This window comes from Haemaphysalis longicornis, unplaced genomic scaffold (assembly GCF_048455015.1).
Source record: "Haemaphysalis longicornis isolate Haplotype H1 unplaced genomic scaffold, Haemaphysalis longicornis Haplotype H1 scaffold_1, whole genome shotgun sequence".
Taxonomy (NCBI): domain Eukaryota; kingdom Metazoa; phylum Arthropoda; class Arachnida; order Ixodida; family Ixodidae; genus Haemaphysalis; species Haemaphysalis longicornis.
The window spans coordinates 149,180,538-149,206,938 of record NW_027526203.1 but is presented as its reverse complement, the minus strand read 5'-3'; the positions used below and the strand labels follow the sequence as shown (position 1 = coordinate 149,206,938).

Below are 26,401 nucleotides of genomic sequence, written 5' to 3'. Positions count from 1 at the left end.
AACTGCGCTGACTCTCCAAACTGCTATGCAACATCGCTGTCACTCCGGGCGCCGATTTAAGCCTGTTACTTGTGGTGTAGGTCAACCGTAGTCCTTGCGACACAAAAACAAGAGTTCAACTCTTTGAGTACAACACGTCGCCCGCAGTGCCATCCGAAGCTACTGTAGACGATCAAACTCCAAAACGACATAGGTACTATCTGATCGCCATGCGCAAAGTATTAGACGCGTAGGAACTTTGTCAAGCGCTTATTCAGGCCCCTTACCAGCAGAAGTGACACTATTAATGATAAAACGCCTGCAAATTTATTATATTTGTGCCAATGTAATCATGAGAGCCAGTTAAAGTTCACATGGTGTCCTTATTATCACGGGTTACCTGCATTCAAGCAATGAGCTCAGTCGTCTCACGTACCCATTGCTGGAGTCAAGAGAACCTTATAGCGGCGGTATCACACAATATAAAAATAGCACGTCTGAGATACGGAGGCCCTAGCGCGAAGGCCGTTCACCCATCTGTGCTCTTCACAAGTATACATCACTGCGATTTATCATGCCGAAGTGCCTTCGTCAAAACACTGTATCTATACTAAGATGCACGCTCCGCCTTCTCAGTCCTAATCGCTCGTCATCATGTGGGGTCTCCGCCACCCGTATCTGTTCCTATGTGCCCACTCAGGCCAGTCCCGCTTAACGGCTGCTATCTCTTTGGCTCAATGGTGATCATCTCGTCTCGCGGACGTTCAATCTTGTTAGTTATAAATCAAGGATTTTTATTTATCGCAGGGGATAATATACGAATCAATGGCTGACCTGAAAACTCGTCGTACTGATACGTACGTCACAGCGTCTGTAAACTTCTTTCTGCTCGATATATCGCCCATGTTTGCGTTGCGGCTAGGGCGAAAAAGCATAGCGTGCCGCTCATGTATTCGACTGCAGCCGAAGTTTATTGTGGATTGAGCCCACGTCTGTACAGTACAGCTCTTGAGAGGGAGGAATTTGTCCGTCCGTAAACGTGAACATTGGCTCGTTCGCACGTCAGGCATTCCATCAGGCTCAGTTTTGTCGCACTCGGCGTGCAGGCGTACTAATAGGGCAAATGCACAAAATACAGTTCTGCTGCTGCAAAATTGTCTCACGAATCCTGCGTATAACGCTGGTCAGTGGCGTCACTAGATAGGATGGCGCCCGGGGCAAATATATTTTTGCGCCCCCATGATAAGAATGATAGTGATTATTAATATATTATTATTATTATTATTATTATTATTATTATTATTATTATTATTATTATTATTATTATTATTATTATTATTATTATTATCATCATCTATGTTGAAAGAAGGCCATCTGGCTGTTTTGGGAAAGCCAATGAGTGATTTTTTGATTGATTGTTCGCTACAGTGGACTATAGCCGTCTTAGCATATGTATTCATAGTACCACACCCCAGAAGTGCACAAGGTTCGAAATAAAATTGAAAGAAGAAATGGACCTTGTCGGTCACCGGTTCTCATCTTGCTTTAAATAAAATAGGACCATGAAATGTACTGCTCAAATGATTTATTGCAAACTTCATATCTACATACTATGCCCACATTTTTTATTAATGGTGATGTGATGACGCGTTTAAAAACTCATCCCGGCAATCCCTGTTGTCTCCTCGTAGCATATCACTGCCGTTTGTGACGCCGGTGCTGATGCTCATCGTCAGCAAGTTGCCAAGAAAAACGATTGGCTCCAATCCACGCTGTGAAGGTGGTTGGAAAGCAAAGCCTTAAAGGGCACCCACAGCAATTGCCCATGCGACGTCACTTGGATTCACACACGTGGCTCTACAAAGAGTGAAACGAGATTCTGTTCTCTCTCGGAACAGCGCAAAGGGATGAGGACGATGCGTAGACGGGACACAGCGCAGGCTAACGGATGTTTATTGCAGAAAATTACTTAACTACAGAATTCTGTTGCAACAAATGAGAAAAAGAGGGAAGAGGGAAGATGAAGAGGGAAGATGTATTTAAGTAATTTTGTGCAATAAACATCTGTTAGTCTGCTGTGTCCCGTCTACGCCTCGTCCTTGCCTCTTTGTGCTGTTCCAAGAATGCTATACCAACACGCCCAAGCTTATACCAGAGTCCTTCAATGCGTCTTGAAGGACTCTGCTTATACCTTAGTTAAGAGATTCTGCCAGCCGTTACCTAAAATTCTCGGGGCGGCGTCACGAATCAGCAGCGTCGGCCATGGCCGGGCGTCCGCCGCCGCTGTAGCCCGCCCATGAGTCGGCGGAAAGAAAACGGCGAGGAGAATCTTTCAAAGGGTGAGACAGCGCAACCTAGCCATCCTGATGTGCTAGCTCGGGGCTGCGGCATGGAATAGAACCGTTGCGGCAGGAAATGGAACGCAACCGCGCAACGCCTTCCACTGAGCATTCGCGGCGTGTATCGTTTTTAATGGAACACGACCACAATGGTTTGCTATGAATATAAAAGAGGATACCTAAAATCTACTGCACGTGGTTCACCTGACGTTTTAAGGATACCTGCAAAGGATTAATGTAATTGTAAGGGTGCAAATTTTAAGAGCGCCACCACCCCACCACCCGCTTCTGGAATACAAACGAAAACAGAAAGCACATGCATACATGCAGCACGCACACATACTGGATATCAAATGGGGTTGCCTCCTGGACTCCGTACCTAATTATTCACACATCGGTGGCGCCGCTTCGTGACAAGGAAAGCAGTAAGGAAAGCAGAAAGGAAAGAAACTGCTTGAACAGCCACATTGCAGCAAAAGAATACTGCTGAGGAAGACAAGGACGGACAGAGGAGGTCATATACGGGGCCCTATGACGGAAGGTGCGTGGGGCGCTAGGGCCCCGTGTGCATCCCCCGACATTAATTGCGCCCTATGTGTGACCCCCTCTTGTCGTCCTTGTCTTCCTCAACACTATTCTTTTGCTGCAATGCCGTGCCAACAAGCCCAAACTGGCGCTCTCTTCAACAGCGACTTTTGCGGCAGTGCCGCCCCGCTGCGGTGACATACGGTAACCCGGTGCCACTTTTTTCCCTCGGGCAAATGTTGGGAGGACTCGGCTCGGCGCCCCCTCCCAAGTGGCGCCCGGGGCACTTGTACCCCCTTGCCCCCCCCCCCCTTAGTTACGCCACTGACGCTAGTACAAGTTGTTATAGAACAGGAGACCTTTAATTATCATGGATATCACATCTGTGTCCTAAGAAATTCTAGAAAGGAAATTTTCCCAACGCAATAAACTTCTGAAGTACACTACCTCACACTCCCGCTGCTTCTAAATACCGCAATACTGTCTGCAGCAATCTAAAACGTTTTCTCGAATGGAACAGCCAAGATTGTTTTTCGCAATGGAAGTAGTTAGGAGAATATTCAAATTATAGCTATACTCCTGTTCCTTACTTCAACATCGTCGGTTGACGTTTTATCTTGGTATTTTTTTTTGGCTGCTCCGTGTTCATTTTCGCAATTTCTTACTCGTGGAGATGTCTCGCTAGCGCTGGTTCTAGCTTTATACACTGACTACGGGTGCTTACGGCTGCAATAAATAAAAAGAAATGAAATACAAACATCAGGCCATAATAAAAATAACGAACAGAATCATTCATTTCTATTGGACAAAGGAAGTGGTTTTTAATCATTATCATAGTTAGCAGAAGAAGCGGAACAATCTGAAAAATGGGGCGTGGCAGTGACGTGTATTTTTTCATTGTTGGTAAACGTAATGGCGTGTTTGTTGACAACACGAGACAAGACTGAAAGTGCACAATTGGAACTCAGTATGGTCAAGCCGCATATCAGAAACGAATTGCCACTTGTCCGCTCTGAGCATGAGGGTTCCTTGGAGTTTCAATATAACGGTTGTCCTTGTTTAGGAAAACAATTTTCGGGCCGCAAAAAACCACGAACAGTAAGGGCCCCAGCACGAAATTCCCAAAATAGAACAATGTTTCGTAAGGACGCCTTAAACGCAGGTCATACAAGGCTGCTAAGAGTGACATAGATGGCAATGTTAACTTACTCTGTTCCGTGCTTCAGTCAGTCAAGAGGTTGGATGAGGTGTGTTCAGTCTCCAAGCGACGACGGCAGGTACGACGCCTATCTTGCGCTCAAGTGCCCATCCGGGATCCTCGATAGCTTGTCACATATCAGCAGCAGTAACGAGCGCTCCGTGTACGCTGGACGCGTAAACTTTCCGGCACGTCCGCTGAATTGCAGCCCTACCCATCTTTGTTGAGTTCTTTCTTGCGGTCCCTTATCTCTGTTTACCGAAAGCGGCGCTGCATATTTCGGTTGGCGCGCTCAACAGGCGTGCAAGAAAATACATTGTGCTGCGGGATGCTCGACAGCATCGCGTAGTGTGTTTTCTCCGGGTGGTAGTTCCGGGCAGGAACGGCGAGCAACTGACGTGCAACTGACGTGCAAAAGGCGAGCAACTGATTCAGCAATACGAGGCAACACTCACACATTAGCTCGTCATAATCTCGGCTGTGCTCTAATATCCCACCAAACTCCCGTACCCATTCCAGAGAAGAAGGAAATAAATATTCAAAGCAAGTTACTTTACGTGAACGAGACAAACCACTGGACTCGGAGTATGCAGGATTTTTTTTTGTTTTTGTTTTTAATTTGGTGGGGTGTAACGCGCCCAAGCTACATCTGGGCTATGATGCGCGCCGTAGTCGAGGGCTCAGGATTATTTTTTACGTGCTGTGGATCTTTAACGTGCGCCGAAATCTCGACACACGGGTGTTTTAGTTTTTCGCCTCCATCTGAAAAAGCAGCCACTGCGGCCCGGATCGAACCCGCAATGTTTTTGCGCCCAGGAACACAAAGCCTTAGCCACTGAGCCATAGCTGCGGTTCAGTCGCCTAAGCAGGGACCCGTCTGCATGCTTGTTTGATCCAGTCAGTGCTGTAACGTTAAACTAGTGTAAGGCGCAGCACCGAGGACGGATAAGAGCTTATCGTTGAAAGCAAGGTATGTTTTATTAGCAAGCTTTTCTTTTTACTTTACCTTTGAGCACGAACCTCTCACAACAACCACGCGAAATTAACTCTATGGCATTGTTCTTTCCGCCGTTCGTATCCGGAACATTTGCCGAGAAATTTTATATGTACGAGAGGTGTGACACTATAATCCTGATAACTGAAATAATTTGTTCTTTTTTGCCACGAACCCTCGTATCGTACCTGCGGAAACAAGACTGCAGAAACTGAAGCACTCGCTAAGCATGTATCTTATCACGCTTGAGTATTAGCGGAAGGCTTAATGAATTTCAAAACGCAAGTTAGCAGTAATGGACGCCAAGGAAGCCGTATGACAGGTGCATTCTTTATGCCTTAGAAAACAGGCATGAAGTGAAAATTTTGCAGATAGTAGGAACGGACAAAAGATGAAACGCAATTGCGCTCCGGGTGTTATTCACACCCAGAACCTTCGGATAACGAGCTCTGCGAAATAAGTCGCAGTGGCGACTTAATTCCCTGTATTTTTTTGGCGTGGGTTAGGATTGGTAGCGTGTCGGACGCCTTATCCAGACGTTGGGGGTCGGGATCCCATTCGAAGCGCAGTTGTCTCTCCATTTTCGTTCGTTTCTACTTTTTCCAAATTTTCATTTTCACACAAAATGCTGGAAGTGCTGTCCCTTTGACTTCCTTGGCGTTTTATAATGAGGTTTACCTTCCCATATTGGAAACACCACTACGATATCAGGGAAGGGGCCCAGAGAGAGAGAGAGAGAGAGAGAGGGAACGAGCAAACGAGACCGAGAAAATGCCCATCATAGAATTATCTTACACTGCAGGCGTTCTTCAAGTACGCCCTTACAGGGGCCTTGATGCACCTTCCGCCGCCACTATAAAAGATGTATGTTCCAGCAGATCAATGTTCCAGCAGATCAATCAAATTCCGTCAGGCAAAGTTTTGTCAATGGCTACCGTGCCATATTAGCACGACTTGTGAATAGCATACACTAACTAGACATCGCTCCAGGGAAGGACAGACCCCAATACGTTACTCTTCGATGGATACGGCAAAAAGTTGTCCTTCCCCCAGACATACCAGGGTACCCCTCGTGGTATCACCGGCCCACGTCCAACACCCTTCACAAAAGCCAGAAAAGACATACGAAGAACGGACCTTAGGGGAGTCAGCCCTGAACACACACTTTGTATGGCAACGAAAGTAATGCGCTACAATATGGTAGAGAAAAGTGTGACATTCCAAACAAATCACATTACTAGCTAACCCGACCACAACTCGAGAGTGGAACGTTCCTGAAGGAAGCACTCAACTGGGACTTGGGTTTCATGCGGGGAATACCCAGAAGGGTACAATACTGGCAAGAATGAAAAAAAGAGGTGTTTGGACCCATTCGGCAAATCGGTAAACGTCATGTGTTTCTAATTCTCTCTGCTGCCGAGGTGCATTGCCACCGTTTAATCAATACGTTCTAACTGAATGCGGATCGGTGATGAAGGCGTTGCTAGAGCTATTGACGAAATAAATACCCTCAGAAGATTTGAAACTTGAGCTGGTTTGTACATACCTTTGTAAGATTAAAGCTGCAGCGCAACAGATGGGACGGAACGTGGAGACACACTAGCGCTTACTATCAACCAAATGATTTTATTGGATCGGGGCGACAGCTTTATACGCCTCGAGATTCGCGATCGCTGCGCCGCCTGCCGCCGCTTCTCCGCGGCGTTTGCGGGATTAGCGCTGCGTGGCTGATAGGTGGTCATGCAGTGTTTTGGTTCTCTTTCGCTTCTCTTTGCCTTTCCGCGCTCTAAACAACTTGTTATGGTGACGTCTGTAAGCTAACTGCACGTTTAGGGCACCTAAAAAAAAAACAGCTGCGTCTTGGTAGAGCGCTCTAACGCCAACAAGAGCTACCCGGGGAGGCGGTTCTGCGCGCTTCTTGGCCGCTCTTGCGGGCGTCGGCGATGGCAGCAGCATATCACCGCTGTCACCTTCGAACACGTCAGCACAAGTGAATTCTATTTATTGTCGCCTCGCTTAGACCTGATATTGGCACTGTAAGTGGTTGGTTCGTTTTGCAGCGCAGACAACAAATGCGGCTTTGCTTCGAATATGTACGTCGTAGAAAAATATGTTTCGGGGACGTGATAACCCAATAGCTGACAAAAACTTGTGCCTTTTATGGGAATATAAGCCACGCGAAAATGTTAAGTAGACTCAAAGGCTGTGCTTTGTCAGATATGTGCCCACTCATGCCTTATAGTAAGAACCAAGGTATATGTTAATGAAACCACGGGAAAATGAATGGTCTACAAGTAAGGAATAAATAGAATAGTCGTACGGGAATGAAAAAAAAAAAACGAGTGCAGCTTCTGAAATGCTAAAGACGTTTGTTCGAGCAAGGTAGTATTCACCAGACCAACTAGATGCGAAATGCACTGATATTTCGCTAGACATGGGAGGGGGGGGGGGGGAGGAGGAGGACGCTCAACTATCGTTGTTTACAAATGCGGAGCGGAATCAACGAATGAACGTTTTATTAATCACACACACAAGATGCGTGTTCACTTTTCGTTTGTTTTTCGCCTTGAAAAACGGCTGATCACTCGGCGGACTCATTTTTTTAAGAATACAGGGTAGGCAGTTCACAAGCGATACGAGGTGTCGTTGGAAGAGTTGATTGATTGATTGCAGGGTTTAACGCACCGACGCAACGGAGACGATGAGGCACGCCGTAGTGGAGGGCTCCGGATTAATTTTGACCACCTGGAGAGCCTTAACGTGCGCCAAAATCTCGTATACACGGGCTCGTTGGAAGAGTGTCGTATCTGATAAGGGCCTCTGATTTCGGTTTATGCTAGATTCTGCAGTCTCCCTGTGTCATGACTCTTACGACGATGTTTCGAAGAAGAGTTTGGTCACGGACGCGGATTACTCTATAAGCCCATCTTCGCGCTTCTCGTGGAGGATAAATGTAACAGATGAATCTTTGGGAGCGCTCACCTCGGGACAAGACGACCCAGCATTAAATTTGTCGTCGTGTGCTGACTCCGGAGTGTAATTTTGCATTATCCGTCGTACTTCTTTGGTACAATGTTTGTGAAATTTATGCCGCATTGGCTTGTTCATGGTACTGATCAATATCTGATATGTGATATATTGGCAGGCGTAACTTGCGTGCTGTCAGGTATGAGTGCTCCGCTAGATTTTGTAAGTGCACAAAGTCGATTTACATCATAGTGTGTATGGCCGCAACATGACCATCGGAGGAAACACTGCTTACGGAGACACTGTCACTAAATTTCAGGGCAGCGGAATTGCAATCAGCTGCATGCAAATGCTGGCTTCGGGACGCCGGACTGTGACACACGCCCGGCGCTCATATAGATCTCACTAAGATCGCGTCATAAACGTTTATACTCTCGTGAACATGCCACGCTTGCAAACAGAGTGCCTGCCCCACGTTATTCGGTATTTCGAACGCGGACAAACGGTAAATCGCTGTCTTGAACGAGCCCCAAAAGCAACGGCGACAGGGGGGAGCGGGCCGGGGACTCCCGCGCCTGCTTTCGAAACGGGCCGCTAGGGGGATTTCAGTGGCGCCCCTACAGGCCGCGCTCGAGGCGTATACACGCTGGTCTAACCTAAAAGAACAAGGATAAAGAAGGGGGAGGTGAAAGAGAAGAGAAGGGAAGAAGAGGGGAGTGAAAGAAGGAAAGTAGGAGGGAAGCGAAGGGAGGAGGGAGGGGTTGATAGTAAGCGCAAGGGGGTGGGTCCACGTTCCGTCGCGTCTGTTGCGATGCCGCTTTCTTATAAACAACCTCATACAAGTCGAGCGCTGCAACAAAGACCCGATCCCTTCTGCAATTTACTCACACCGGATCTTTGGTGTTATCCTTAAAATATGAAAGGTTACGGTGCTGTTGTTAAGCAGTACGTGGTTGTGTACTTCTTCAAGCGAGTAGAATTCTAACAGAGAGGGAGTCCACACATCCACTCACTGCTAAGGCTTGATGCTGCACCGGAAGTGGAATTGTCACTTCCGGACCCGATTTGAATGATAAACGCCCTAACCACGAAATTTGTCTTCTTGTCCTAACGCGCGAACTCCCAGTCAATCGCTCAATTACCATTTTAGACAATCGGTTCCTGTTTAAACAGGGTGCCTCTAGGAGCTATGATCCACGAGCCAAAAAACCACTTTTGCCTTCCAACTTGGCGCGCTCTAAGCTTGTTAAACGAGCTATTGCCACGATGTGATTTAAGCACGATCTCGGCAAACATTGCCCGCACTGTTAATGGATGCGTTTAGCCACTAAGCCAAAAGACTCCCGAGTGCCGGATACCCTCAGAACCTGCTCGTTACGGTCGTAGAGATCCGCCTGAAAAAAAAAAATGCGCGCCAATCCACCCTGCGACAGTGGTTAGAAAGCAAAGCTGTAAACGGCACCCACAACGATTACCAATACGACGTAACTTAAATTGACTCACGTGGCCCTCCAAATAGTGAAACCAGAGGCAAGTGAAATGCAAATAACCACTCTTTTTTATTACTTCCCAAATACATTCTTTTCTATGGTTACATCAATCCATGATTCACTAGGGGGAGGGGTGGGGGGGTGATTGAGCTGTATTGGTTTAGCACAGAAGTGGAAACTCCTTTTTTTATAAAATTAAAGGAAGCTCAAACCCGGTGTTGGAGGATCTCACTTCTCCGTCTCTACCGCCGCCGACGGAGGCGACGAGATCGGGGGCAGAGGCGCAGGAGGAGGAGGCGAAGGACGAGAAGGAGGAGGGAATACTTCTATTCAGATGTCTGAACGGCCCAGAGTGCGGCCCAGGGGAGTGGTTCTTTCTTCACTGGAGCCCATAAGCAGTCCACGCCGCCTGTGCTCTGTCCACCAACTGAAGCTGGATAGGCAGACAGGGGCTGGACAGCAGCATCTCCTATTTCTCTTGTTGGGTAGTTGACGGAAAAAGAGGAGGGTGCTCATGGCTAAAGTCGCACACGCCGATTATGTGGCAGAGTTTTCCTACTTCTGAGCAATATTTACATTGAGCGCCGTAGCGATTCAGGTGCACTAGGAGAAGATGCCTCGGGTGTGGGAAGGAGCCGGATTGTATGAGCCATAGGGTAGTTCGTTGTTCCCTGGAAAGGTCAGGGTGGAGCGAGGGTAGGGTCTGTCTCTGAAGGTGATAATGCTGGGTTATGTCCCTGAACGAGACAAGAGGGTGACTGTCCTCGTGCAGCTCTATAGCACGGGGGGTAAAAGAGCAGTTTAGTAGGCGTATTCGTTGCCCTCCATGGAGGCGTGAGCGGGTGTCCAGATGAGCTGAATGGAACCATTTGGGGAATGGTTTTTTAGCACACGGAGTGAAGCTCGGGACACTGAACCCGACTGGTAATTTTGGCAGGTTTATTGGGAATCGGTGACTACCTTCCAGACCCCTGGTTGAGTGAGAGCCAACGCGATGGCTGTCTCATCTGCTGCCGTCATGTCTTGGGTCTTGAGTGAGCCACACGCAAGGAGGATGTTTCTGGTGGTCGCAAACCTGCACACCTGCAGTGGGTGTCCTAAAAAACCACTCCCTAAATGGTTCCACTCAGCTCATCTGGACACCCGATCACACTTCCATGGGGGGCAACGAATACGCCCACGAAGCCTGACCTTTTACCCCTTGCGCTATGGAGCTGCACGAGGACAGTCACCGGCTTGTCTCGTTCAGGGACATAACCCAGCGTTATCGCCTTCTGAGACAGACCCCTACCTTCGTATTAGCCTGACCTTTCCATAGAACAACAAACTACCCTACGGCTCATAAAATCCGGCTCCTTCCCACACCCGACGCGTCTTCACTTAATGCACCGGAATCGCTACGACGCTGAATGTAAGTTTTGCTCAGAAGTAAGAAAACTCTGCCACATACTTGGGGTGTGCGACTTTAGCCTTGAGCCCCCTCCTCTCTTTCCGTCAACTACCGAACAAGAGCAATGGGAGATGCTGCTGTCCAGCCCCTCTCTGCCTACCTGCAGCTGCAGCTGGCGCAGCTTCAGCTGGTGGTTAAGCACAGGCGGCGCGGACTGAATATGGGCTACAGTGAAGACGGAACCACTCCCCTGGGCCGCACTGTGGGCCGTTCAGAAATCTGAATAGAAGTATTTCCTCCTCGTCGTCCTACTGCTCCTCCTCGTACTCCTACTCCTCATCCGTCTCTGCCGCCGATCTCGTCGCCTCCGTCCGCGACGGCAGAGCTGGAGAAGTGAGATCGTCTAACACCGGGTTTGAGCTTTAATTTTATATATATAAAAATGTTTCCACTCATGTGCTACACCAATATAACTCAACCAACCACCGTTCATGCGTCATTCATTTTTTTAACCTTACCAACAACATCTCTTTGAATTAATAGAGGGTGTGGTTAAGTGCATTTCACTTCTCTCTGGTTTCACTATTTGTAGAGCGACGTGAGTGAATTTATGTGACGTCGCATGGGTAATCGTTGTGGGTGCCGTGTACAGCTTTGCTTTCGAATCACATTCACAGGGTGGATTCGCGCTAATTTTTTTTGAATGCGCCAAAGGCGTTGTGTATCAAATTGTCTTAAGAACCCTTGAAATGCTTTTCTTGCAGGTAATTTTCTGGCACTAAATCGTTTCTTCGTGTCGTGAAGAGACAGGCGCAAAAATAATTATCGAGATCGGTGCAGAACTAAGAGTTAGTCAATTTTTAATTTCAAAAATACAGGCATACGCGCCGCTCGCGACGTCACACCCGAGACCGGGGGATATGACGACGAAGGGCGGGTGTCCCGCAATTGGTCACCAAACAAACCTTAATAGCAACTTGTTTCTCTTGTAATTTTGAAATAACCCCAACAAAGTTACTAGAAACTTGTAATAGAAAATAACTAAATAAAACTGGTGATAGAGGGCCCACACTATTTTCACACTTCAGGCGCTTGTGCTTGTTACCTCCACATTTGTTGCACACGACGCACAACGACGCCGACGACGAGCTGCTGGCCCTGCCACAGGCTGCTTTCCCGCGCTCGATTTTTCTCTCGCCAGTGCATGCAGTTTCAACATGCGTTTGTGAATCGTTCTTACCATGGCAAGCAAAAGAAAGTGCGCAGTTCCTGGCTGCCTGAGTGAGGGCGGCGGCAGCGTGTCGTATCAAAAGTGTACGTAGGCCAAGGTGGGAGATGCGTCACCGATAGGTTGAGGGAGCACGAAAACAATGCAAAAAATGCGCGGGAAGAAAAAGGTGCCCAACGCTTCTTGGTAACCTTTGACTTCCGAAGACAGTTCGCCAGATTTCCAGTTCGCCAGTTCGCCAGGAAGAGCAAACTACAGCGGTCGCGTGAAATTGTTGAATCTGAATGAATCGTATCACTTGCTTAGGTGTGCATCAGTATGGCTTCTATCCCGCTCCCAGCATAAGAATTGAAACATCTACGCGTGCGCTGATGAGAGCCTACGGATGGACGGCTTATCTATATATGGTGTTTCATTCGCAATAAACACCTCTAAGTTTAGCGCAGTCTTGGTCGTCCTCTGTCGGTCCTCGTCTTTTTTATGCTGTTTTGTTCGATCGCTTACTGTCACGTTCAGGAAAAGCACGATCATTTCTGATTCTAGGAACACGCAGTGACGACCGCGTTTGTGCTGACTTTGGTGAAGAGCGGAATTTGGCATGGTGCGTGCCGTTGGAATCCTTACTCAAAACGTCGTCATCTTAGTCTAGTCGTCACTCTGGGCAGATAAGGAGAAGCACAAATATTGTGGTGTTGGGCAGACAGCAAAAGCCCCCGAGGCGTGCGATTGATCGGAAACCAAGCGAACCAACGTCTTGGTGCCTGCCGCACACTCACGACTGCGGCCTCCGGCCCGAGATGGCGCCGCATACCTCCGCACTTCACGGCGGGAAACACATCGATCGCGACTCGGCGGCGCCCGTCCGTACCCACCAGCGCTGGATACGTGAGGGGATACGCAAAGAAATGAAGGCAAGAGATCAGACTTTGGTCACTTGTCTAGCTCACGAAAACATCCCCCTCGCGAGGGGCACGATCAAATGCAGAGCATTTCTGCGGGGGGCGCGGCTGCAAGTCGTATGGATTACGTATTGGTTGTTGTTGTTGTAATTGTTGTCTTCCAGCGTAGACATTGTCGATGAAGTCGATGGTGAAACGTGCCGTGAACCCCCTGCCGCGGCTATGACGCAACGTGGCGCGGCTATGACCAAACACAATCCAACACAATCCACTTTAATCCAATCCAAATCCAAGCCAATCCAAGCCAATCCAAGCCAATTTAATCGAATCCAATCCAATGCCCCTCGCGAGAGAGTGTTATAGCGCCGAAATCGCCACCACGCGAACGCGTGATGCTGACGTCACGATCACGCCACAGATGTTAGCGACCGCAGCGCGCGCGAACGACATATGTGGTTTAAGCGCGAACCGACCGCGGCGAGAGAGCGCGATGCGAGCGCCCCACCTGTTCTTGCGCGCGAACCTAACGCGACGTTCGTAACCTTCCGTTCTGTGTCGGCTTTGTGGCTCAGTTGGTAGAGTACCGTGCACCTTGCGTTCCGCCCGCAGAGTCGTAGGATCGAAACCTGGCGCCGGCAAGTATTATTTCTTTATATAGTGTAGGGGGAGCGATGCGGACGCGGACTACGGATGCCAACGCGGGTGACATCGGGAGTTACTGAAATGCTCTGCATTTAAAATGATGAAACGTCCGCGAAGTTATTTCTTTTGCAGGGCGCAGCCAAAAGTGGTGAGGACCGGAGATGCCGAGCGGAACCCTCTCCGCTAGCAGACGACGCTCGCTTTCCTAGCGCAATTCGCAACCGCAGCGCCGCGGTGGCGAGAGTCGCGGCCGGCCGCCTTCTCTCCATGGCCGCGGCGGGGAGATACGGAACTGAAAAAGTATCTATAAACGTTGGGAAGGTGGTACTTCAGGATGCGGCCCTGGTGAAGACTTTTCTACGGTACCAACCGAACCTGTTTGAGTGAACGAAGACAGTAAGTAGCATGGGCCTTTGTAGAAATACAGAACCTGCCCCAGAATTACTGAAGGCTCGTTCTGTTGTGGGACAATTGCAGAATGCGGTCGCCTCCCTTGGAAGTGCTAAGGCTTCAGGAAACGGTCTGTATTTTGTTTGAGGCACAGGTTACACGCGATAACCAATTTTATGGCACATATCGCACATAGAAATCACAACGCTAGCTTTGGACAAACTATATGAACTATTAACGCCTAAATTTCAACTCAAACACCCGAGACCATGTCTCGGAGCTCCCGCCCTGTACATTGGCGTCCCTCCGTTCATGATCATTCGTACCTGGAATTGATTTAGAAAGCACGTACCTCAAATCTGCCTACTTCACATGACATTTACACATATTAACAGATTTCAATCTGCAATGGCGCACATTTATACAGATGGATTGGCAATATCTGTGCGCAGTTCATCATAAATTTTCATTCCTTCAGCCCACAAAAGCATTGTCGTATCGGCGTGAGCTACCAACTTCGCTCACGTCGAGATAGCTATGTGGGATTAAAGAAGCCACCCGATACCTTCTTTCCCAGCCCTCCGACATATCGGATCGTTTTCTGTGATTCAAAAGCAGCCGTTGAAAGCCCTGAACACGCGAGCCATTTCAGCTCTTTTCACGAACACATCCAGCGCGAGGTAAAGGAACAACATCATCTCGCATACGTCGCCGGTCATCGTGGCTTACAAACCACAGTGGCAACATGAGAAACCAGAAAGCGGATGCGGCTGTCCGCAGGGGCTTACAGAGGAGAAACAAGGTCGTCTTCCAAAAACATCATGCCTCAGCAATGACTGAGGCGCTAGCTCTGACGGAACCGAACCGCTTATGGTTCTTTACGGAGCACTATCACACTTTTTACATCGCGAAGACCCATCAGTAAAGATGAGGCTACTAGAATGACCACCACGCCTAGTGAACACGTCGCCGTATATACTGCCTTTCAACGCGGCGTTTTCAAATACCTACCTTTATCGAATAGTGCAGACTTGAAGCCCATGTAGTCCTGAAGCAGTCCAATATGTATTACTACGGCGCTGTACCCTTGCCGAACCAAGGCGCCGTTTTTACCCGAAAATCGAATGTCTCTACCCTGAGATATTAACAGTGAGACTGGTGCTCAACCGTGAAACATGGCGAAGTAGTGCGGTATAGACGGGACAACAAAGAAGAGACCACACAGAACCAGTGATAGTCCTGGGTGGTCTCTTCTTTGTTATCCCGTCTATACCGCGCTACTTTTAACCATGTTTCACGGTTCAAACCAACTGCCCACATTTATGTTTTGACTGGTAATTAGACCATGGTCCTCTGCATCCGGTCAGCGGAAAGTCCTATCCGCGTTATATGAGTGTCGGACATCGGCGTCTCTACGATATTGTAGCCTTATCTTCCCCTCAGGGCATACAAGGAACTTTCAACTCAGTGTCCTGAAACGGGACCATACTTTATTTTCAAGCGAAGCTGGTGTGGTGGCGTACGTCGGAACGCCTTGTGGCAAAGACAAATTTATCCGCGTGATCTTCGCGGGCAGCTCTCGCTCGCCGTTCGCAGCTGGCGCGTGCGCGTGCGCTCAAGGGCCGCGCTATATAACGCCACAGTGCAACATCGCAGGTGCGGTCGCTCTCTCGCTTCGGGCAGTTCACCGTCAATCGCAGCTTGGGCAGGCCCGGCGTGGTTCGCTCCTTGGAAGAGCAGGCAGTCAGTGAAAAAATTCACGCCAATCCACCCTGTGAATGTGGTGGGAAAGCAAAGCTGTAAACGGCACCCACAACGATTACCCATGCGACGTCACTTAAATTCACTCACGTCGCTCTAAAAATAGTGAAACCAGAGAGAAGTGAAATGTACTTAACCACACCCTCTATTACTTCACAGAGAAATTCTTGGTAAGGTTAAATTAATGCATGGTGCATGAACGGTGGTTGGTTGAGTTGTATTGGTGAGTGAGTGAGTATGAGAGGGAAAGAGGTTCCCAGCCTGCACCACATATGTATCGCAGGGAGTTGTATTGGTGTAGCACATGAGTGGAAACTATTTTTTTTATATAAAATTAAAGGAAGGTCAAATCCGGTTTTAGCGATCTCACTTCTCCGTCTCTGCCGCCGCGGACGGAGGCGACGAGATCGGCGGCAGAGACGGCGGAGGCGGAGGAGGAGGAAATGCTTCTATTCAGATTTCTGAACGGCTCAGAGTGCGGCCCAAGGGAGTGGTTCCTTCTCCATTGGAACCCATACGCAGTCCGCACCGCCTGTGCTCTGTCCACCAGCTGAGGTGGGTAGGCAGAGAGGGGCTGTACAGCAGCATCTCGCAATGCTCTTGTTGGGTAGTTGACGGAAAGAGAGGAGGGTGCTCAGGCTAAAGTCGCACAGCCCGATTATAAGGCGGAGTGTTTCTACCTCTGAGCAAAATTTACATTAAACGTCGTTGATTGATTGTAGGGTTTAACGCGCCGACGCAACGCAGGCGATGAGGCGCGCCGTAGTAGAGGGCTCCGGATTAATTTTGACCACCTGGGGATCTTTAACGTGCGCCGAAATCTCGTACACACGGGCGTTTTTGCTTTTCGCCTCCATCAGAAAAGCGGCAGCCGCGGCCGGGGATCTAACCCGCGACCTCGTGCTCAGCAGCGCAACGCCTTAGCCACTCAGCCACCGTGGCGGGTACATTCAACGTCGTAGAGGTACGGGTGCATTAAGTGAAGACGCGTCGGATGTGGGAAGGAGCCGGATTGTATGAGCCGCAGGGTAGTTTGTTGCTTTCTGGAAAGGTGAGTGTAAGGCGAAGGTAGGGTCTGTCTCTGAAGGCGATAATGCTAGATTATGTCCCTGAACGAGACAAGCGGGTGACTGTCCTCGTGCAGCTCCATAGCACGGGGGGTAAAAGTGCAGGCTTGGTGGGCGTATTCGTTGCCCTAAATGGAAGCGTAAGCGGGTGTCCAGATGAGCTGAATGGAACCAGTTGGGGAGTGGTTTTTAGCACACGCAGTGTAGGTCGGGACACCCAACCCGAATGGTAATTCCGGTACGCTTGTTGGGAATCGGTGACTACCTTCCTAACCCATGGTTGAGTGAGAGCCAAGGCGATGGTTGCCTCTTCTGCAGCCGTCATGTCTTAGGTCTTGAGTGAGGCACACGCAAGGAGGTTGGTTCTGGAGGTAGCCACGATGATGGCGTACTGCTGCCCTCTATGTTCTGTGTAGAGAACTGCATGAATACCACCGAGGGTTGTGTTGAGCGCTTGAGCCCCTGCTTGTTGGCGACCCTCCTCGTGTGAGGGGTTCATATTTCCAAGCAAAAGGAGCATCTTTAGTTCTTGACGCCAAGAGTCCGGGAGTACATCAAGCTGAGTGCATTCTGTGCTGCCCAGCCGATCTGGTGAAGGATGCGGCGACCCGCCGCAGTTCTGCCCATTCGGAGCTTCTGTATGGTTAGAAAGGTGGACCTCTATCAGCACTTCCACCGTGTTGTGGAGCCCCCTGCTAAGCAGCCTTTCTGTGGACGCACTCAAGGGAAGACCAATGGCCTGCTTTGCTCAACCGTCTTTCTAATCATTTTATAAAGCATCTTCATGTCCTCGTTGCCGAGAAGAAGACAGGAGGTTGACGTAAGTGATTCTCGAGAGGAGAAAAGCTTGGATTAATCGAAAGGTATAGGGTACCTGGACGCCTCGCTTCTTCATAGCAACTCCGCTGGTGCCAACTCTTGGTGGCAACTGATTTGATTGACGCTGTGCTTGAGGCGCTGCAAGGATACGCCAGACTTAGTATTGGCCTGGAGATATAGGCCCAGGATCTTGATGCTGGGGCTTGGAACGATGGCCTGGGCATCAAGGGGGTATTTGGATGTGTCCTTTGATGTGTCGTTTAGCGTGAGGGCGGAAGAGAAGGAGCTGTGATTTTTACGTGAACACTAGAGGCCACAGGCTGTAGCACATTGGCGTTCTAGAAGTGAGATGCCATGGGTTGGTGTGAGCTTCGTTTAATCGCTATCGCGTGGCATTCAACGAGAATGCAGGGGTTAAACCCGTAGATGGGCTTGGTGGGTGTACCACTTTTCCCGTGTACCACTTGATGTGAGCTTCCGTTAATTTTTGCTACTCCTCGCACACGCGCAATGCGCGCTGAGGGCCGCTAGACGTGCCATAGGCGGAGCGCACAGCGGCGGGAGTGGTTGCGTGACGCTATCACGTGGCATTCAACGAGAATGCGGGGGGTAAACCCGTAGATGTGCTTGGTGAGTGCAACACCTGTCTTCTCCTCTACGCGTGGGCTCGTAGCTAAATCGGTAAGACGACGGGCTGTCGCGTTGTTACCAGTAAATTATTTTATTTGTTCGCGGGAGTTTTCTGTTGACACCAACGGTTGCGAAAGAACCCTTGGGTAGTAGAGGTAAAAAACTCTGCTTTAAAACGTAAACGGTCCCTGTAATCGCAGAGGAATCATCTAATAACGCATATAAAAGTTTGCGTTCGTGTAAAGCTAAGTGAAATGAAAGCATTTTGTTTTGGTAGGTCCACAGTTTTGCGTTTTAATTTCGGCTTTCGTTTTCGTTTTTCGGGCATTGACTTTTGATTTTTGTCATTTTCGTTTTCTCGGAGGTCAAGGTTCACGTGTAAACTTTTTTATAGAGGAAAGGGGTTAAATGCTTTATTTTTTTTCCACGGCTGTTATTTTTGTCATTTGCTGCTTCTTTCCTCTACCTTCTGGGTAGCATATAAGTAAACGTCTCTGGATTTTTTTCCCTGTCACTCTCCCACACCCTCCCTCTCTTGTTTTTTTTTTCTATAAAATGTTTTGAGTAAGGCAGAAACTAACGCTGACGATTTTTAACGTAACTAACAACTGTAGAGCAGCTTTTTACCCGGTAAGCACAGAGGTTAATAAACGGGGTTAAGTTTCGTTCCTTAAGGCAGGCACAAAATCGAACGCTGTATTATAGGATTAGTGGCATTATCATTGCAAAAATGTGACAAATGCATTAGACTATTACTGTGACCCAAAACGGATATAATAAATTTGGCACTTTCCGGGTTGCGTTGTTAGCAAAAAAGTGGTCGCAGGCTCTTTTTTTGCAATGAGTAAAAAATAATTCAGTACATGATTCGCAGGATACTGGAAGGGGAGATCGAGATTTCAGCCACTTGTAGCAGTAGCAGTATACTGTCACGACAATGAGGATGGTGGTAAGTATAGCGATGTGTAAAGTACCCTTTCACGTGGAAAGCACAGACATGCAACAATCGGAGTTAAATTTTGATCAAGTAGACCTGAACCTGACAAAAACGGTGCATAATGGGACTAGTAGCATTATCATTGTAGAAATCTGAGGAACGAAAAAGAGGTTATTACAAGTAAATGCTTACACATACAAGGCAGGTCATGTTAATTGAGACAAGCGGTAAATTTAAAAAAAAGTTGACTTGCGTGAAATAAAGGAGTTATGGATAACCGTAAATACGAGTAGTGTAGAAACCGTTTATCTGGATGGCAGCGTTCGCCATTTAACTGGGTTTGAGTTCCCACACCCTCTAATTTCTGCTAACGCCGATTCCACCGCATCCTAACGAGCTTCTCTGAAAACGTAGCAGCGAAAAAGGCAATAAACATGCAACAAATATAATTATTCTTTTTAATTTAAAAAGTGAACGGCAGAATATCGGCCTTCGACGAAGCCCTGCGCTCTTAACGAGGGCCATTCACGTCCGCCAGTAATTTTTTTTTGGTTGTATTCGATCGCTGTCTCCAGTTGTCTCAGCCGATTCTGTGGATGAGTGGATATGCCATTTATTTCGCGTTTAAAGAAAGGAAAACAAAAAGGAAAATGCAGAGACGTTAGCCTACATGAGTACACCGACATGCTGCTCGGCGTAAAGAAGGGGAGAGGGAAAAAGCAGCAGATGCTAAGAAGAGCAGCTTTAGGGAAAAGGGAAAAGATAATATATTACACCCCCTTCCCTCCGGGAAAAGGGGCGCAGGCGAAGCTTGACTTCAGTGATAACGAAAAGGTCAAAAATGAAAGCACAACGACTGCAGAACGAGAACGAGAACACTCAGCGAAAATCAAAAGGCAATGACCGAAGTGAAAACGCACAATCATCGATCGACCAGAATGAAATACGCTCATTTCGCTGAGCTTTGGCCCAGCGCAAACGTTTGGTATACGTTGTCGCAGACAATTCTTCTGCCATTATCGGGAACGCTTGCATTCTTCAATGACTGTCCGCTCCTCCGCGGAGCAAATTACGCGTGGTCTACCCAGGCTGCGCCAGAGGTGAATTGCGCGACCACAGCGAACAACCGCACCTGCGATTCGGGCTGATGCATGCGACGACACTGATCTGAACTTATTGTGGCGTGATATATCCCGACACTTGTGCCCGCGCGCCCGCGCCAGCTGCGGACGGTCAACGACGGCTGCGCCCGAAGAGCATGTGGGAAAGGTTGGCTTTGCCGCAAGGTACTTTGGCGCACGCCACAACCGGCAGCGCAAGTATACTCAACCAATAACCTCCAACTAACTTATAATACTCTCAATACTTTATCCACGGCCGCTCGATGGAAACTAGGTCCGGCCTGCCCATTCACGCGCCGCCAATGGGCAGGCGCGTGACAGCGGAGTTGTCAGTTGCCGCCGCTACTTTCGGCGGCGGCGCCACACATCGGTGACGGCTCCCGCGGCCCTCGCTTCGGAGCGCCTACGGAATATCGACGATCATCGCCCCTTTAAACGTCGTTTACTCGCGTTCTAACACACGTATCTGGAAAATAATGACACCACAATTTACGGCAAAGATATATCTTCAATGCCTAAGAATTTCATCTGTTTGATGACGGTAATTCTTGTTCGCGGTTTAAAAAGACGGGTGCGATGCGGCCGCTCCCGCAACCCAGTTCCCGCGATGTTCGGGAATATGACTGTGCAGCATGTTACAATGCTAATTCGCTTTAAACACAGCAGCGCGTTTGTGTTGGAATATAAAACTCCATTACTGCTCCCATGCACCATGCTAACTGAAGGACAATTCTAAAACGGCCGTGTTTTAACCTTGCCAAACACAGGCTCAGCAGCCCCAGGGCAGTCTCATGTTTGAATTCAGGCACGGTAATTTTAATCCCAGCCAAATGTCCCCAAATGCTGAGAAATTGCAGAAGGTCACATTTATTAGTAAACCGGATATTTACTCGTTAAACAGGGACATAAAATGCTTAGATGCGCTGTGTACGATGCGCGGCGTACGTAGATGCGCTGCTTTGCCTGAGGGAAACACCTGTGTACTATCGGTAATGTGTTTGTGGTTTGCTTTCTTCTTTCCGTATTTCGTTTGAATCGTGGTTTGATTTAGCATGTGCGGTCGAGTTTCCCGTATGTGTGAAATCTTACCTGTGAAGTCTGATAGGCCGCTTGCGTGGATATTAATAGATTTAATAAGAACTTCTTGGCAGTGAACAACTTGTGTATTTTTGCGTGATTCTATGTTGTATAGCATTTACGCTGCTTGTCATTTTTCATTATGAACGGAACCAAATTAGCTCAGCTTCCAGTTTTAATAATCTGTACTTGTTAACTTCGGGAGGGTGGAATCGGAATTAACGCGGGCAAGCAACACGGTTGGAAGGATGAATGCGGCTTGCAGCATCGCGCGTCGGCGACGGGCGAGGGCATGGAAGCGAAGTTTACGGTTGCAGCTTGTACTCGCGGTGGGGTGCCACGTATCGGCGCAGACTCCGGCTTGGGCGCGAAGAGCAGCAGCGGCGGGATTGTTGAAGCACGCGTGAGCGCTTTGAGCTATTCGTTTCGCCGAATTCCGCGCACTGCTCGTGCAATATATCGTACGAGTGTGCTCCTCGTTATGAAATGCCCAAAACTGCTGCGTGCCGCGCTGCAAGTCGAATTCCTCGAAAACCCCGGGCGTCTGCTGCCACGAGTTCCCTCCAAAGAACGACTCGGAGACGCCTGGCTGCACAACATCTCCCGTCAAGGGATCAACAAGGGCAGCCAACGGAAGCCAAGCTCCAGATCGGTCGTTTGCTCGCTGCACTTCAAAGAGGATGACTACACGGTGGGATTGTAGGGCAAGTTATTGCTCCCAACAGCTGTGTCGACAAGATTTCCGCCGTACCCAACGTACGTGCTGCCGGAAAGCCCGAAAAGGAGGAGGGCGCTTGTTCGGCCGCTGCTCGAGGCGTGTGCGTCGGCATCTCAAGTACGCAATCAAGGGCAAGTGAGCACAATGGTTGCAGAACATGGAACGATTGAGCGTTCAATTCTGGGCCTAACGGATAATGAAGAAAGAGGTCAACCGCACTCACCGAAAGAGGTTAGACCCAATCCTGTACTCTCTCACGGACATGCAATCATGCGGCCAACGTAATTTTGAGACTCGAGAATGCCAGACTTCGTTCGATCTGACAGGCTTTTTCGATAACACCAAGAGAAATGCCCGCCGCCTTAAAATGAAAGAAAACAGACTAAACGAAAAACTACAAAAACTGCAAAAACGCTGCGACGAATTTCGTGAACAAGTGAAGAAGTTCGAGGGGAATCGCGCAGTACAGGCAGTTCGACACAGCGGACAAATTTGTAAGCCCTTTCAAACACCGTATTCCCACACCTCGCAGACTGTCCGCTGATGTGGTGCGCCAGCAACAGGGACCCGTACCCTGTCATGAGCTTTGCGAAATGTTCTTAAAAAAGCTATTGAGGCTGCTTCTTGCCACCTGGGCTGGCGACGTTAATAGCTCTTTAGAGAACCTACTGAAGCTTTCAGGAAAACATTTCTCGCCAAAAGTTTTCCGCTTGTAAAGCTGATTGCTGGTGAACCATAGGCGAAGATGAATTGCATATTTTCTCACAAACCCAGTAAATCCCTCTTTAAATGTTGTATTAAATTTACCTTTGATGTCACATGGATTTAATACAGTTTAATTTATTTTCCAACTGTATATTACGTTGTGCAACTAGTGTAAATCAAAGAACGACTGCCGAAGTTTTACAGCATTCTACTGCATCCTGTACTCATTTCCGTGTTTTGGTTCCCATGTAAATAGTGTTCTGGTTGCAATAAATCAGTTCATAGTTGCGTTCGATCTGTCCATTTCATTCGTGTGTCTTCCATAATTTTGTGTACCCGGTAACCTAACGCGCCGTCGAACAATATTTCCAAAGCAAATGGACCAATGGATCCTAAAAGGTATTAGATTATTCCAGTTCTCTTTGAAAACACAGTTAAAGCAAGGTGTGAAAATATCCAGTCACATTTGTCAAACGCGCATTGAGAAATGGGCGTGTACGACACAGCACGAAACGTTCATGTAATTTTTACGTACGCTCAAGTTGTAAGCTGTTTTGTAATAAACAAATGCGGTTGCTCAGACTAGCTTGCCATGCTAAATATTATTCCTGAAAGCCTTGGGAAAGTCTTTAGAAAGAAATCCGCCTATTGCGCTCGACGTTAGCAATACGCCACCTGCTAACGTCGCATGCGGCGCGCTAAAAGGAAAACAAATGTAGCGCTGTGCCTACTTCTGAAATACTAGTTAGTCCGTGACGCCTATATTGTGAGTTTCCGCCTCACTTATCACCGGGTAATATTATAAATTATAAGGATGCTGACTTCGGCCGTCGGGGCAGTCATGAACAACTTACACCGTATTGAAACCGTGACCGCAGCCGGCAGCTGCCGCTCATCTTTCACCGATGATTAGCGCCACGACTGACGCTGCGGCGGAAAGGGAAACTAACGCCGTCACCGGCGGAGAGGCGCGTTCGGCAGGCCGGACCTAGTTTCCATCGAGCGGCCGTGCTTTATCTATAGCCGATTCCCCTGGGTGGTTATGTGCTGAAGCACAGCTAGCTTTTCCGGCTCAGATGGCGCAAGTAAATTCAATTTAATAGCCCCGCCACACCCATTGCCCTGCAAAGCCCTTGCCCCCTCATTCATATGATCTTGGGGTGCGCACATAACACCGCCCTCCCACCCTTGCCCACTTCCTTTCCCCTCCCTGAGTTGTGGGAGAACCTGATGATCAGCGCCGGCTTGGATGACCAGCAACTCCTGGTGCCCAGGGCTGAGACAGAACGGTCGTCTCATGGTCTCCTGGACTAAGCGACCACTCCCACATCACCTGGCTCAAAATAAAGTTTCTCCTCCTCCTACAACAAATGCATAGTCAACACTTTATTCCTTGCAGATACCCGCAAGTATCTACGTGCCTACGCTTTAATGGCATCATCATCGTTATCATTATCGTCATTGAGCATGTGGAAAAACCTGTCTTTGCTCATGGTCTTTCGGGGTACGCCACCTCGGACCGCGCAAAAATTTCAATTTATAAGCTCCAACAGGAGCACAGTCATCAATTTATTCCTGGCCGCTTTACTGACGGAGGCGAGAAGCGAAAACGCCCGTGTGTTCGAGATTTCGGCGCACGTTAAAGATCCCCAGGTGGTCAAAATTAATCCGTAGCCCTCCACTACGGAGCGCCTCGCCGCCTGTGTAGCGTCGGCGTGTTAAACGCCACAATAAATCAATTTATTCCTGGCAATCCCCCCGAGTGAGTGCGTGCCTGACACTACGATGACATCATCATTATCATCATCGACGTCGTCGTCGTCGTCATTAGAGCACGTGGACAACACTGGCTTTTCTTCAAGGCCTTCAGGAGGCGTATGCCATCACTGACGGCGCAAGAACATTCCACTTATAGGTTCCAACAGGGGCAGAGTCAACACTTTATTTCTTTCCAAGCCCCTGAGTGGGTTCAGGCCAAGCATTTCAAGCACATAATCATCACCATCCCCATCATCATCATCATAGCACGAGGACAAAGCTGGCTTTGCCCCTAGGCCTTACGGCGTATTTCAGCTAGTACAAGCTTCACGTGAACATGTGCGAGAAATTAATATAAATAGAAATTTTATAACTGCGCGAAAGTTACCTGGTAGACGTTCATTGCGCATAGAATAACAATATCAGAAATTAACAAAAAAAGCAAAAACTTTATCAGGAGTCATAGGTGCGCTGGTCGAAGCCTGGGACCGGAGGAAGTATCTCCACCGCAAAGAATCCTCCAGTCTGGGGTCCAAACCCCCCGAGAAGACGACGCAGGTGAAACAACTGCCACCACTGAGGCAAAAGCGGAGTTACATCCAAGTTCTCCAAGGAGCGACCAGCGCCGCAACAATGGTTACACCAGCACAGGCGAGTACCCACGGCCTTTTCGCTCCCAACTTCACCCCTCCTCCCCTACATACTATACCCCCCACAGCTCAGGATAGCAAACTTGATCTTATTCTAAAAGAGATGCAAAATATGCGAGCCGACATAGCCCTACTTAGAAGCGAGAACGCCCAACTGAGGGCAGAGAACAGTAACCTTAAAGCGCAGATAGCGAAGCTGACAACCAGCAACGCCGCGGAGACAGAACCCACCCCGCCACCACTTAAGCGCAAAAACATGAGAAAGCCGGCGACTACCCCGAAATCCGACGACAACAAGGTCAGCGTAGACATGGAAGAACTCAAACAAGAAATGCTTCGATCACTTAACGCCACCCTAAAAGAATCCATAACGGCCCTGCGCGCGGAACTACTTGGTCTGGCGAGCGCGGAGGCACCGGCAAGCAACCCAACCGACCAGGCAAGCATGACCCCTCTACCAATAGATATCGAGGAAGATGCCGACTTCTAGACAAATCACCATATGGCAGTGGAACTGCGGGGGCTACAGAGCTAAGAGAAGCCAGCTGCAAGCCCACTTGTCAACGCTAAATGAACAACCCCAGGTCATAGCATTACAGGAGACAGGACCCAACACCAAACTTCTCAACTACACAGCACACACACACCCCGATCACCCGCAACTAGCTACACTCGTAAACAGAAACATATGCACGTCCACTAGCGAAATCACCAACACAAATATACCGCACATATTCACCACTCTATTGCCAGTCAAGAAAGGGCAACAGCCGCTCCACGTGCTCAACGCTTACAGCCCTCCAAAACAGACGACCCACAACTTCAAGCCCCTCCTGCTCGAAGCCCTGAGAATAGCTGGACAGCAACCCCTGATAATAGTAGGAGACTTTAATGCTCCACACGAGGCATGGGGATACCATAACACAACAAGCAAGGGCAGGAAACTAGAGGAATTAATGCAGACTTTGGGTCTCACTATACACAATACGGCAGGAACCCCAACCCGCATCGGAAACAGCGTACAAAGGGACACAACACCGGACCTAACCCTAACGCACAAAATAGTAGCGGGAAAATGGTGGGTCACCTCTCAAAACTTTGGGAGCGACCACCACAT

At 48.7% G+C, this 26,401-nt stretch overlaps 1 protein-coding gene across 2 annotated transcripts in view; it reads right to left on the bottom strand.

Moving 5' to 3' along the window:
* Positions 1-4,232, bottom strand: part of LOC144137893 (uncharacterized) — a 46,193-nt gene extending 41,961 nt beyond the window's left edge. Inside the window, exon 1 of one of the 2 annotated variants that reach the window (XM_077669918.1) lies at positions 4,053-4,232. The gene's annotated coding sequence lies outside the window, so the exon portion shown is untranslated. The remainder of the gene's footprint in view (positions 1-4,052) is intronic. The other variant, XM_077669911.1, reaches the window with a different exon arrangement.
* Positions 4,233-26,401: the final 22,169 nt, after the last annotated feature.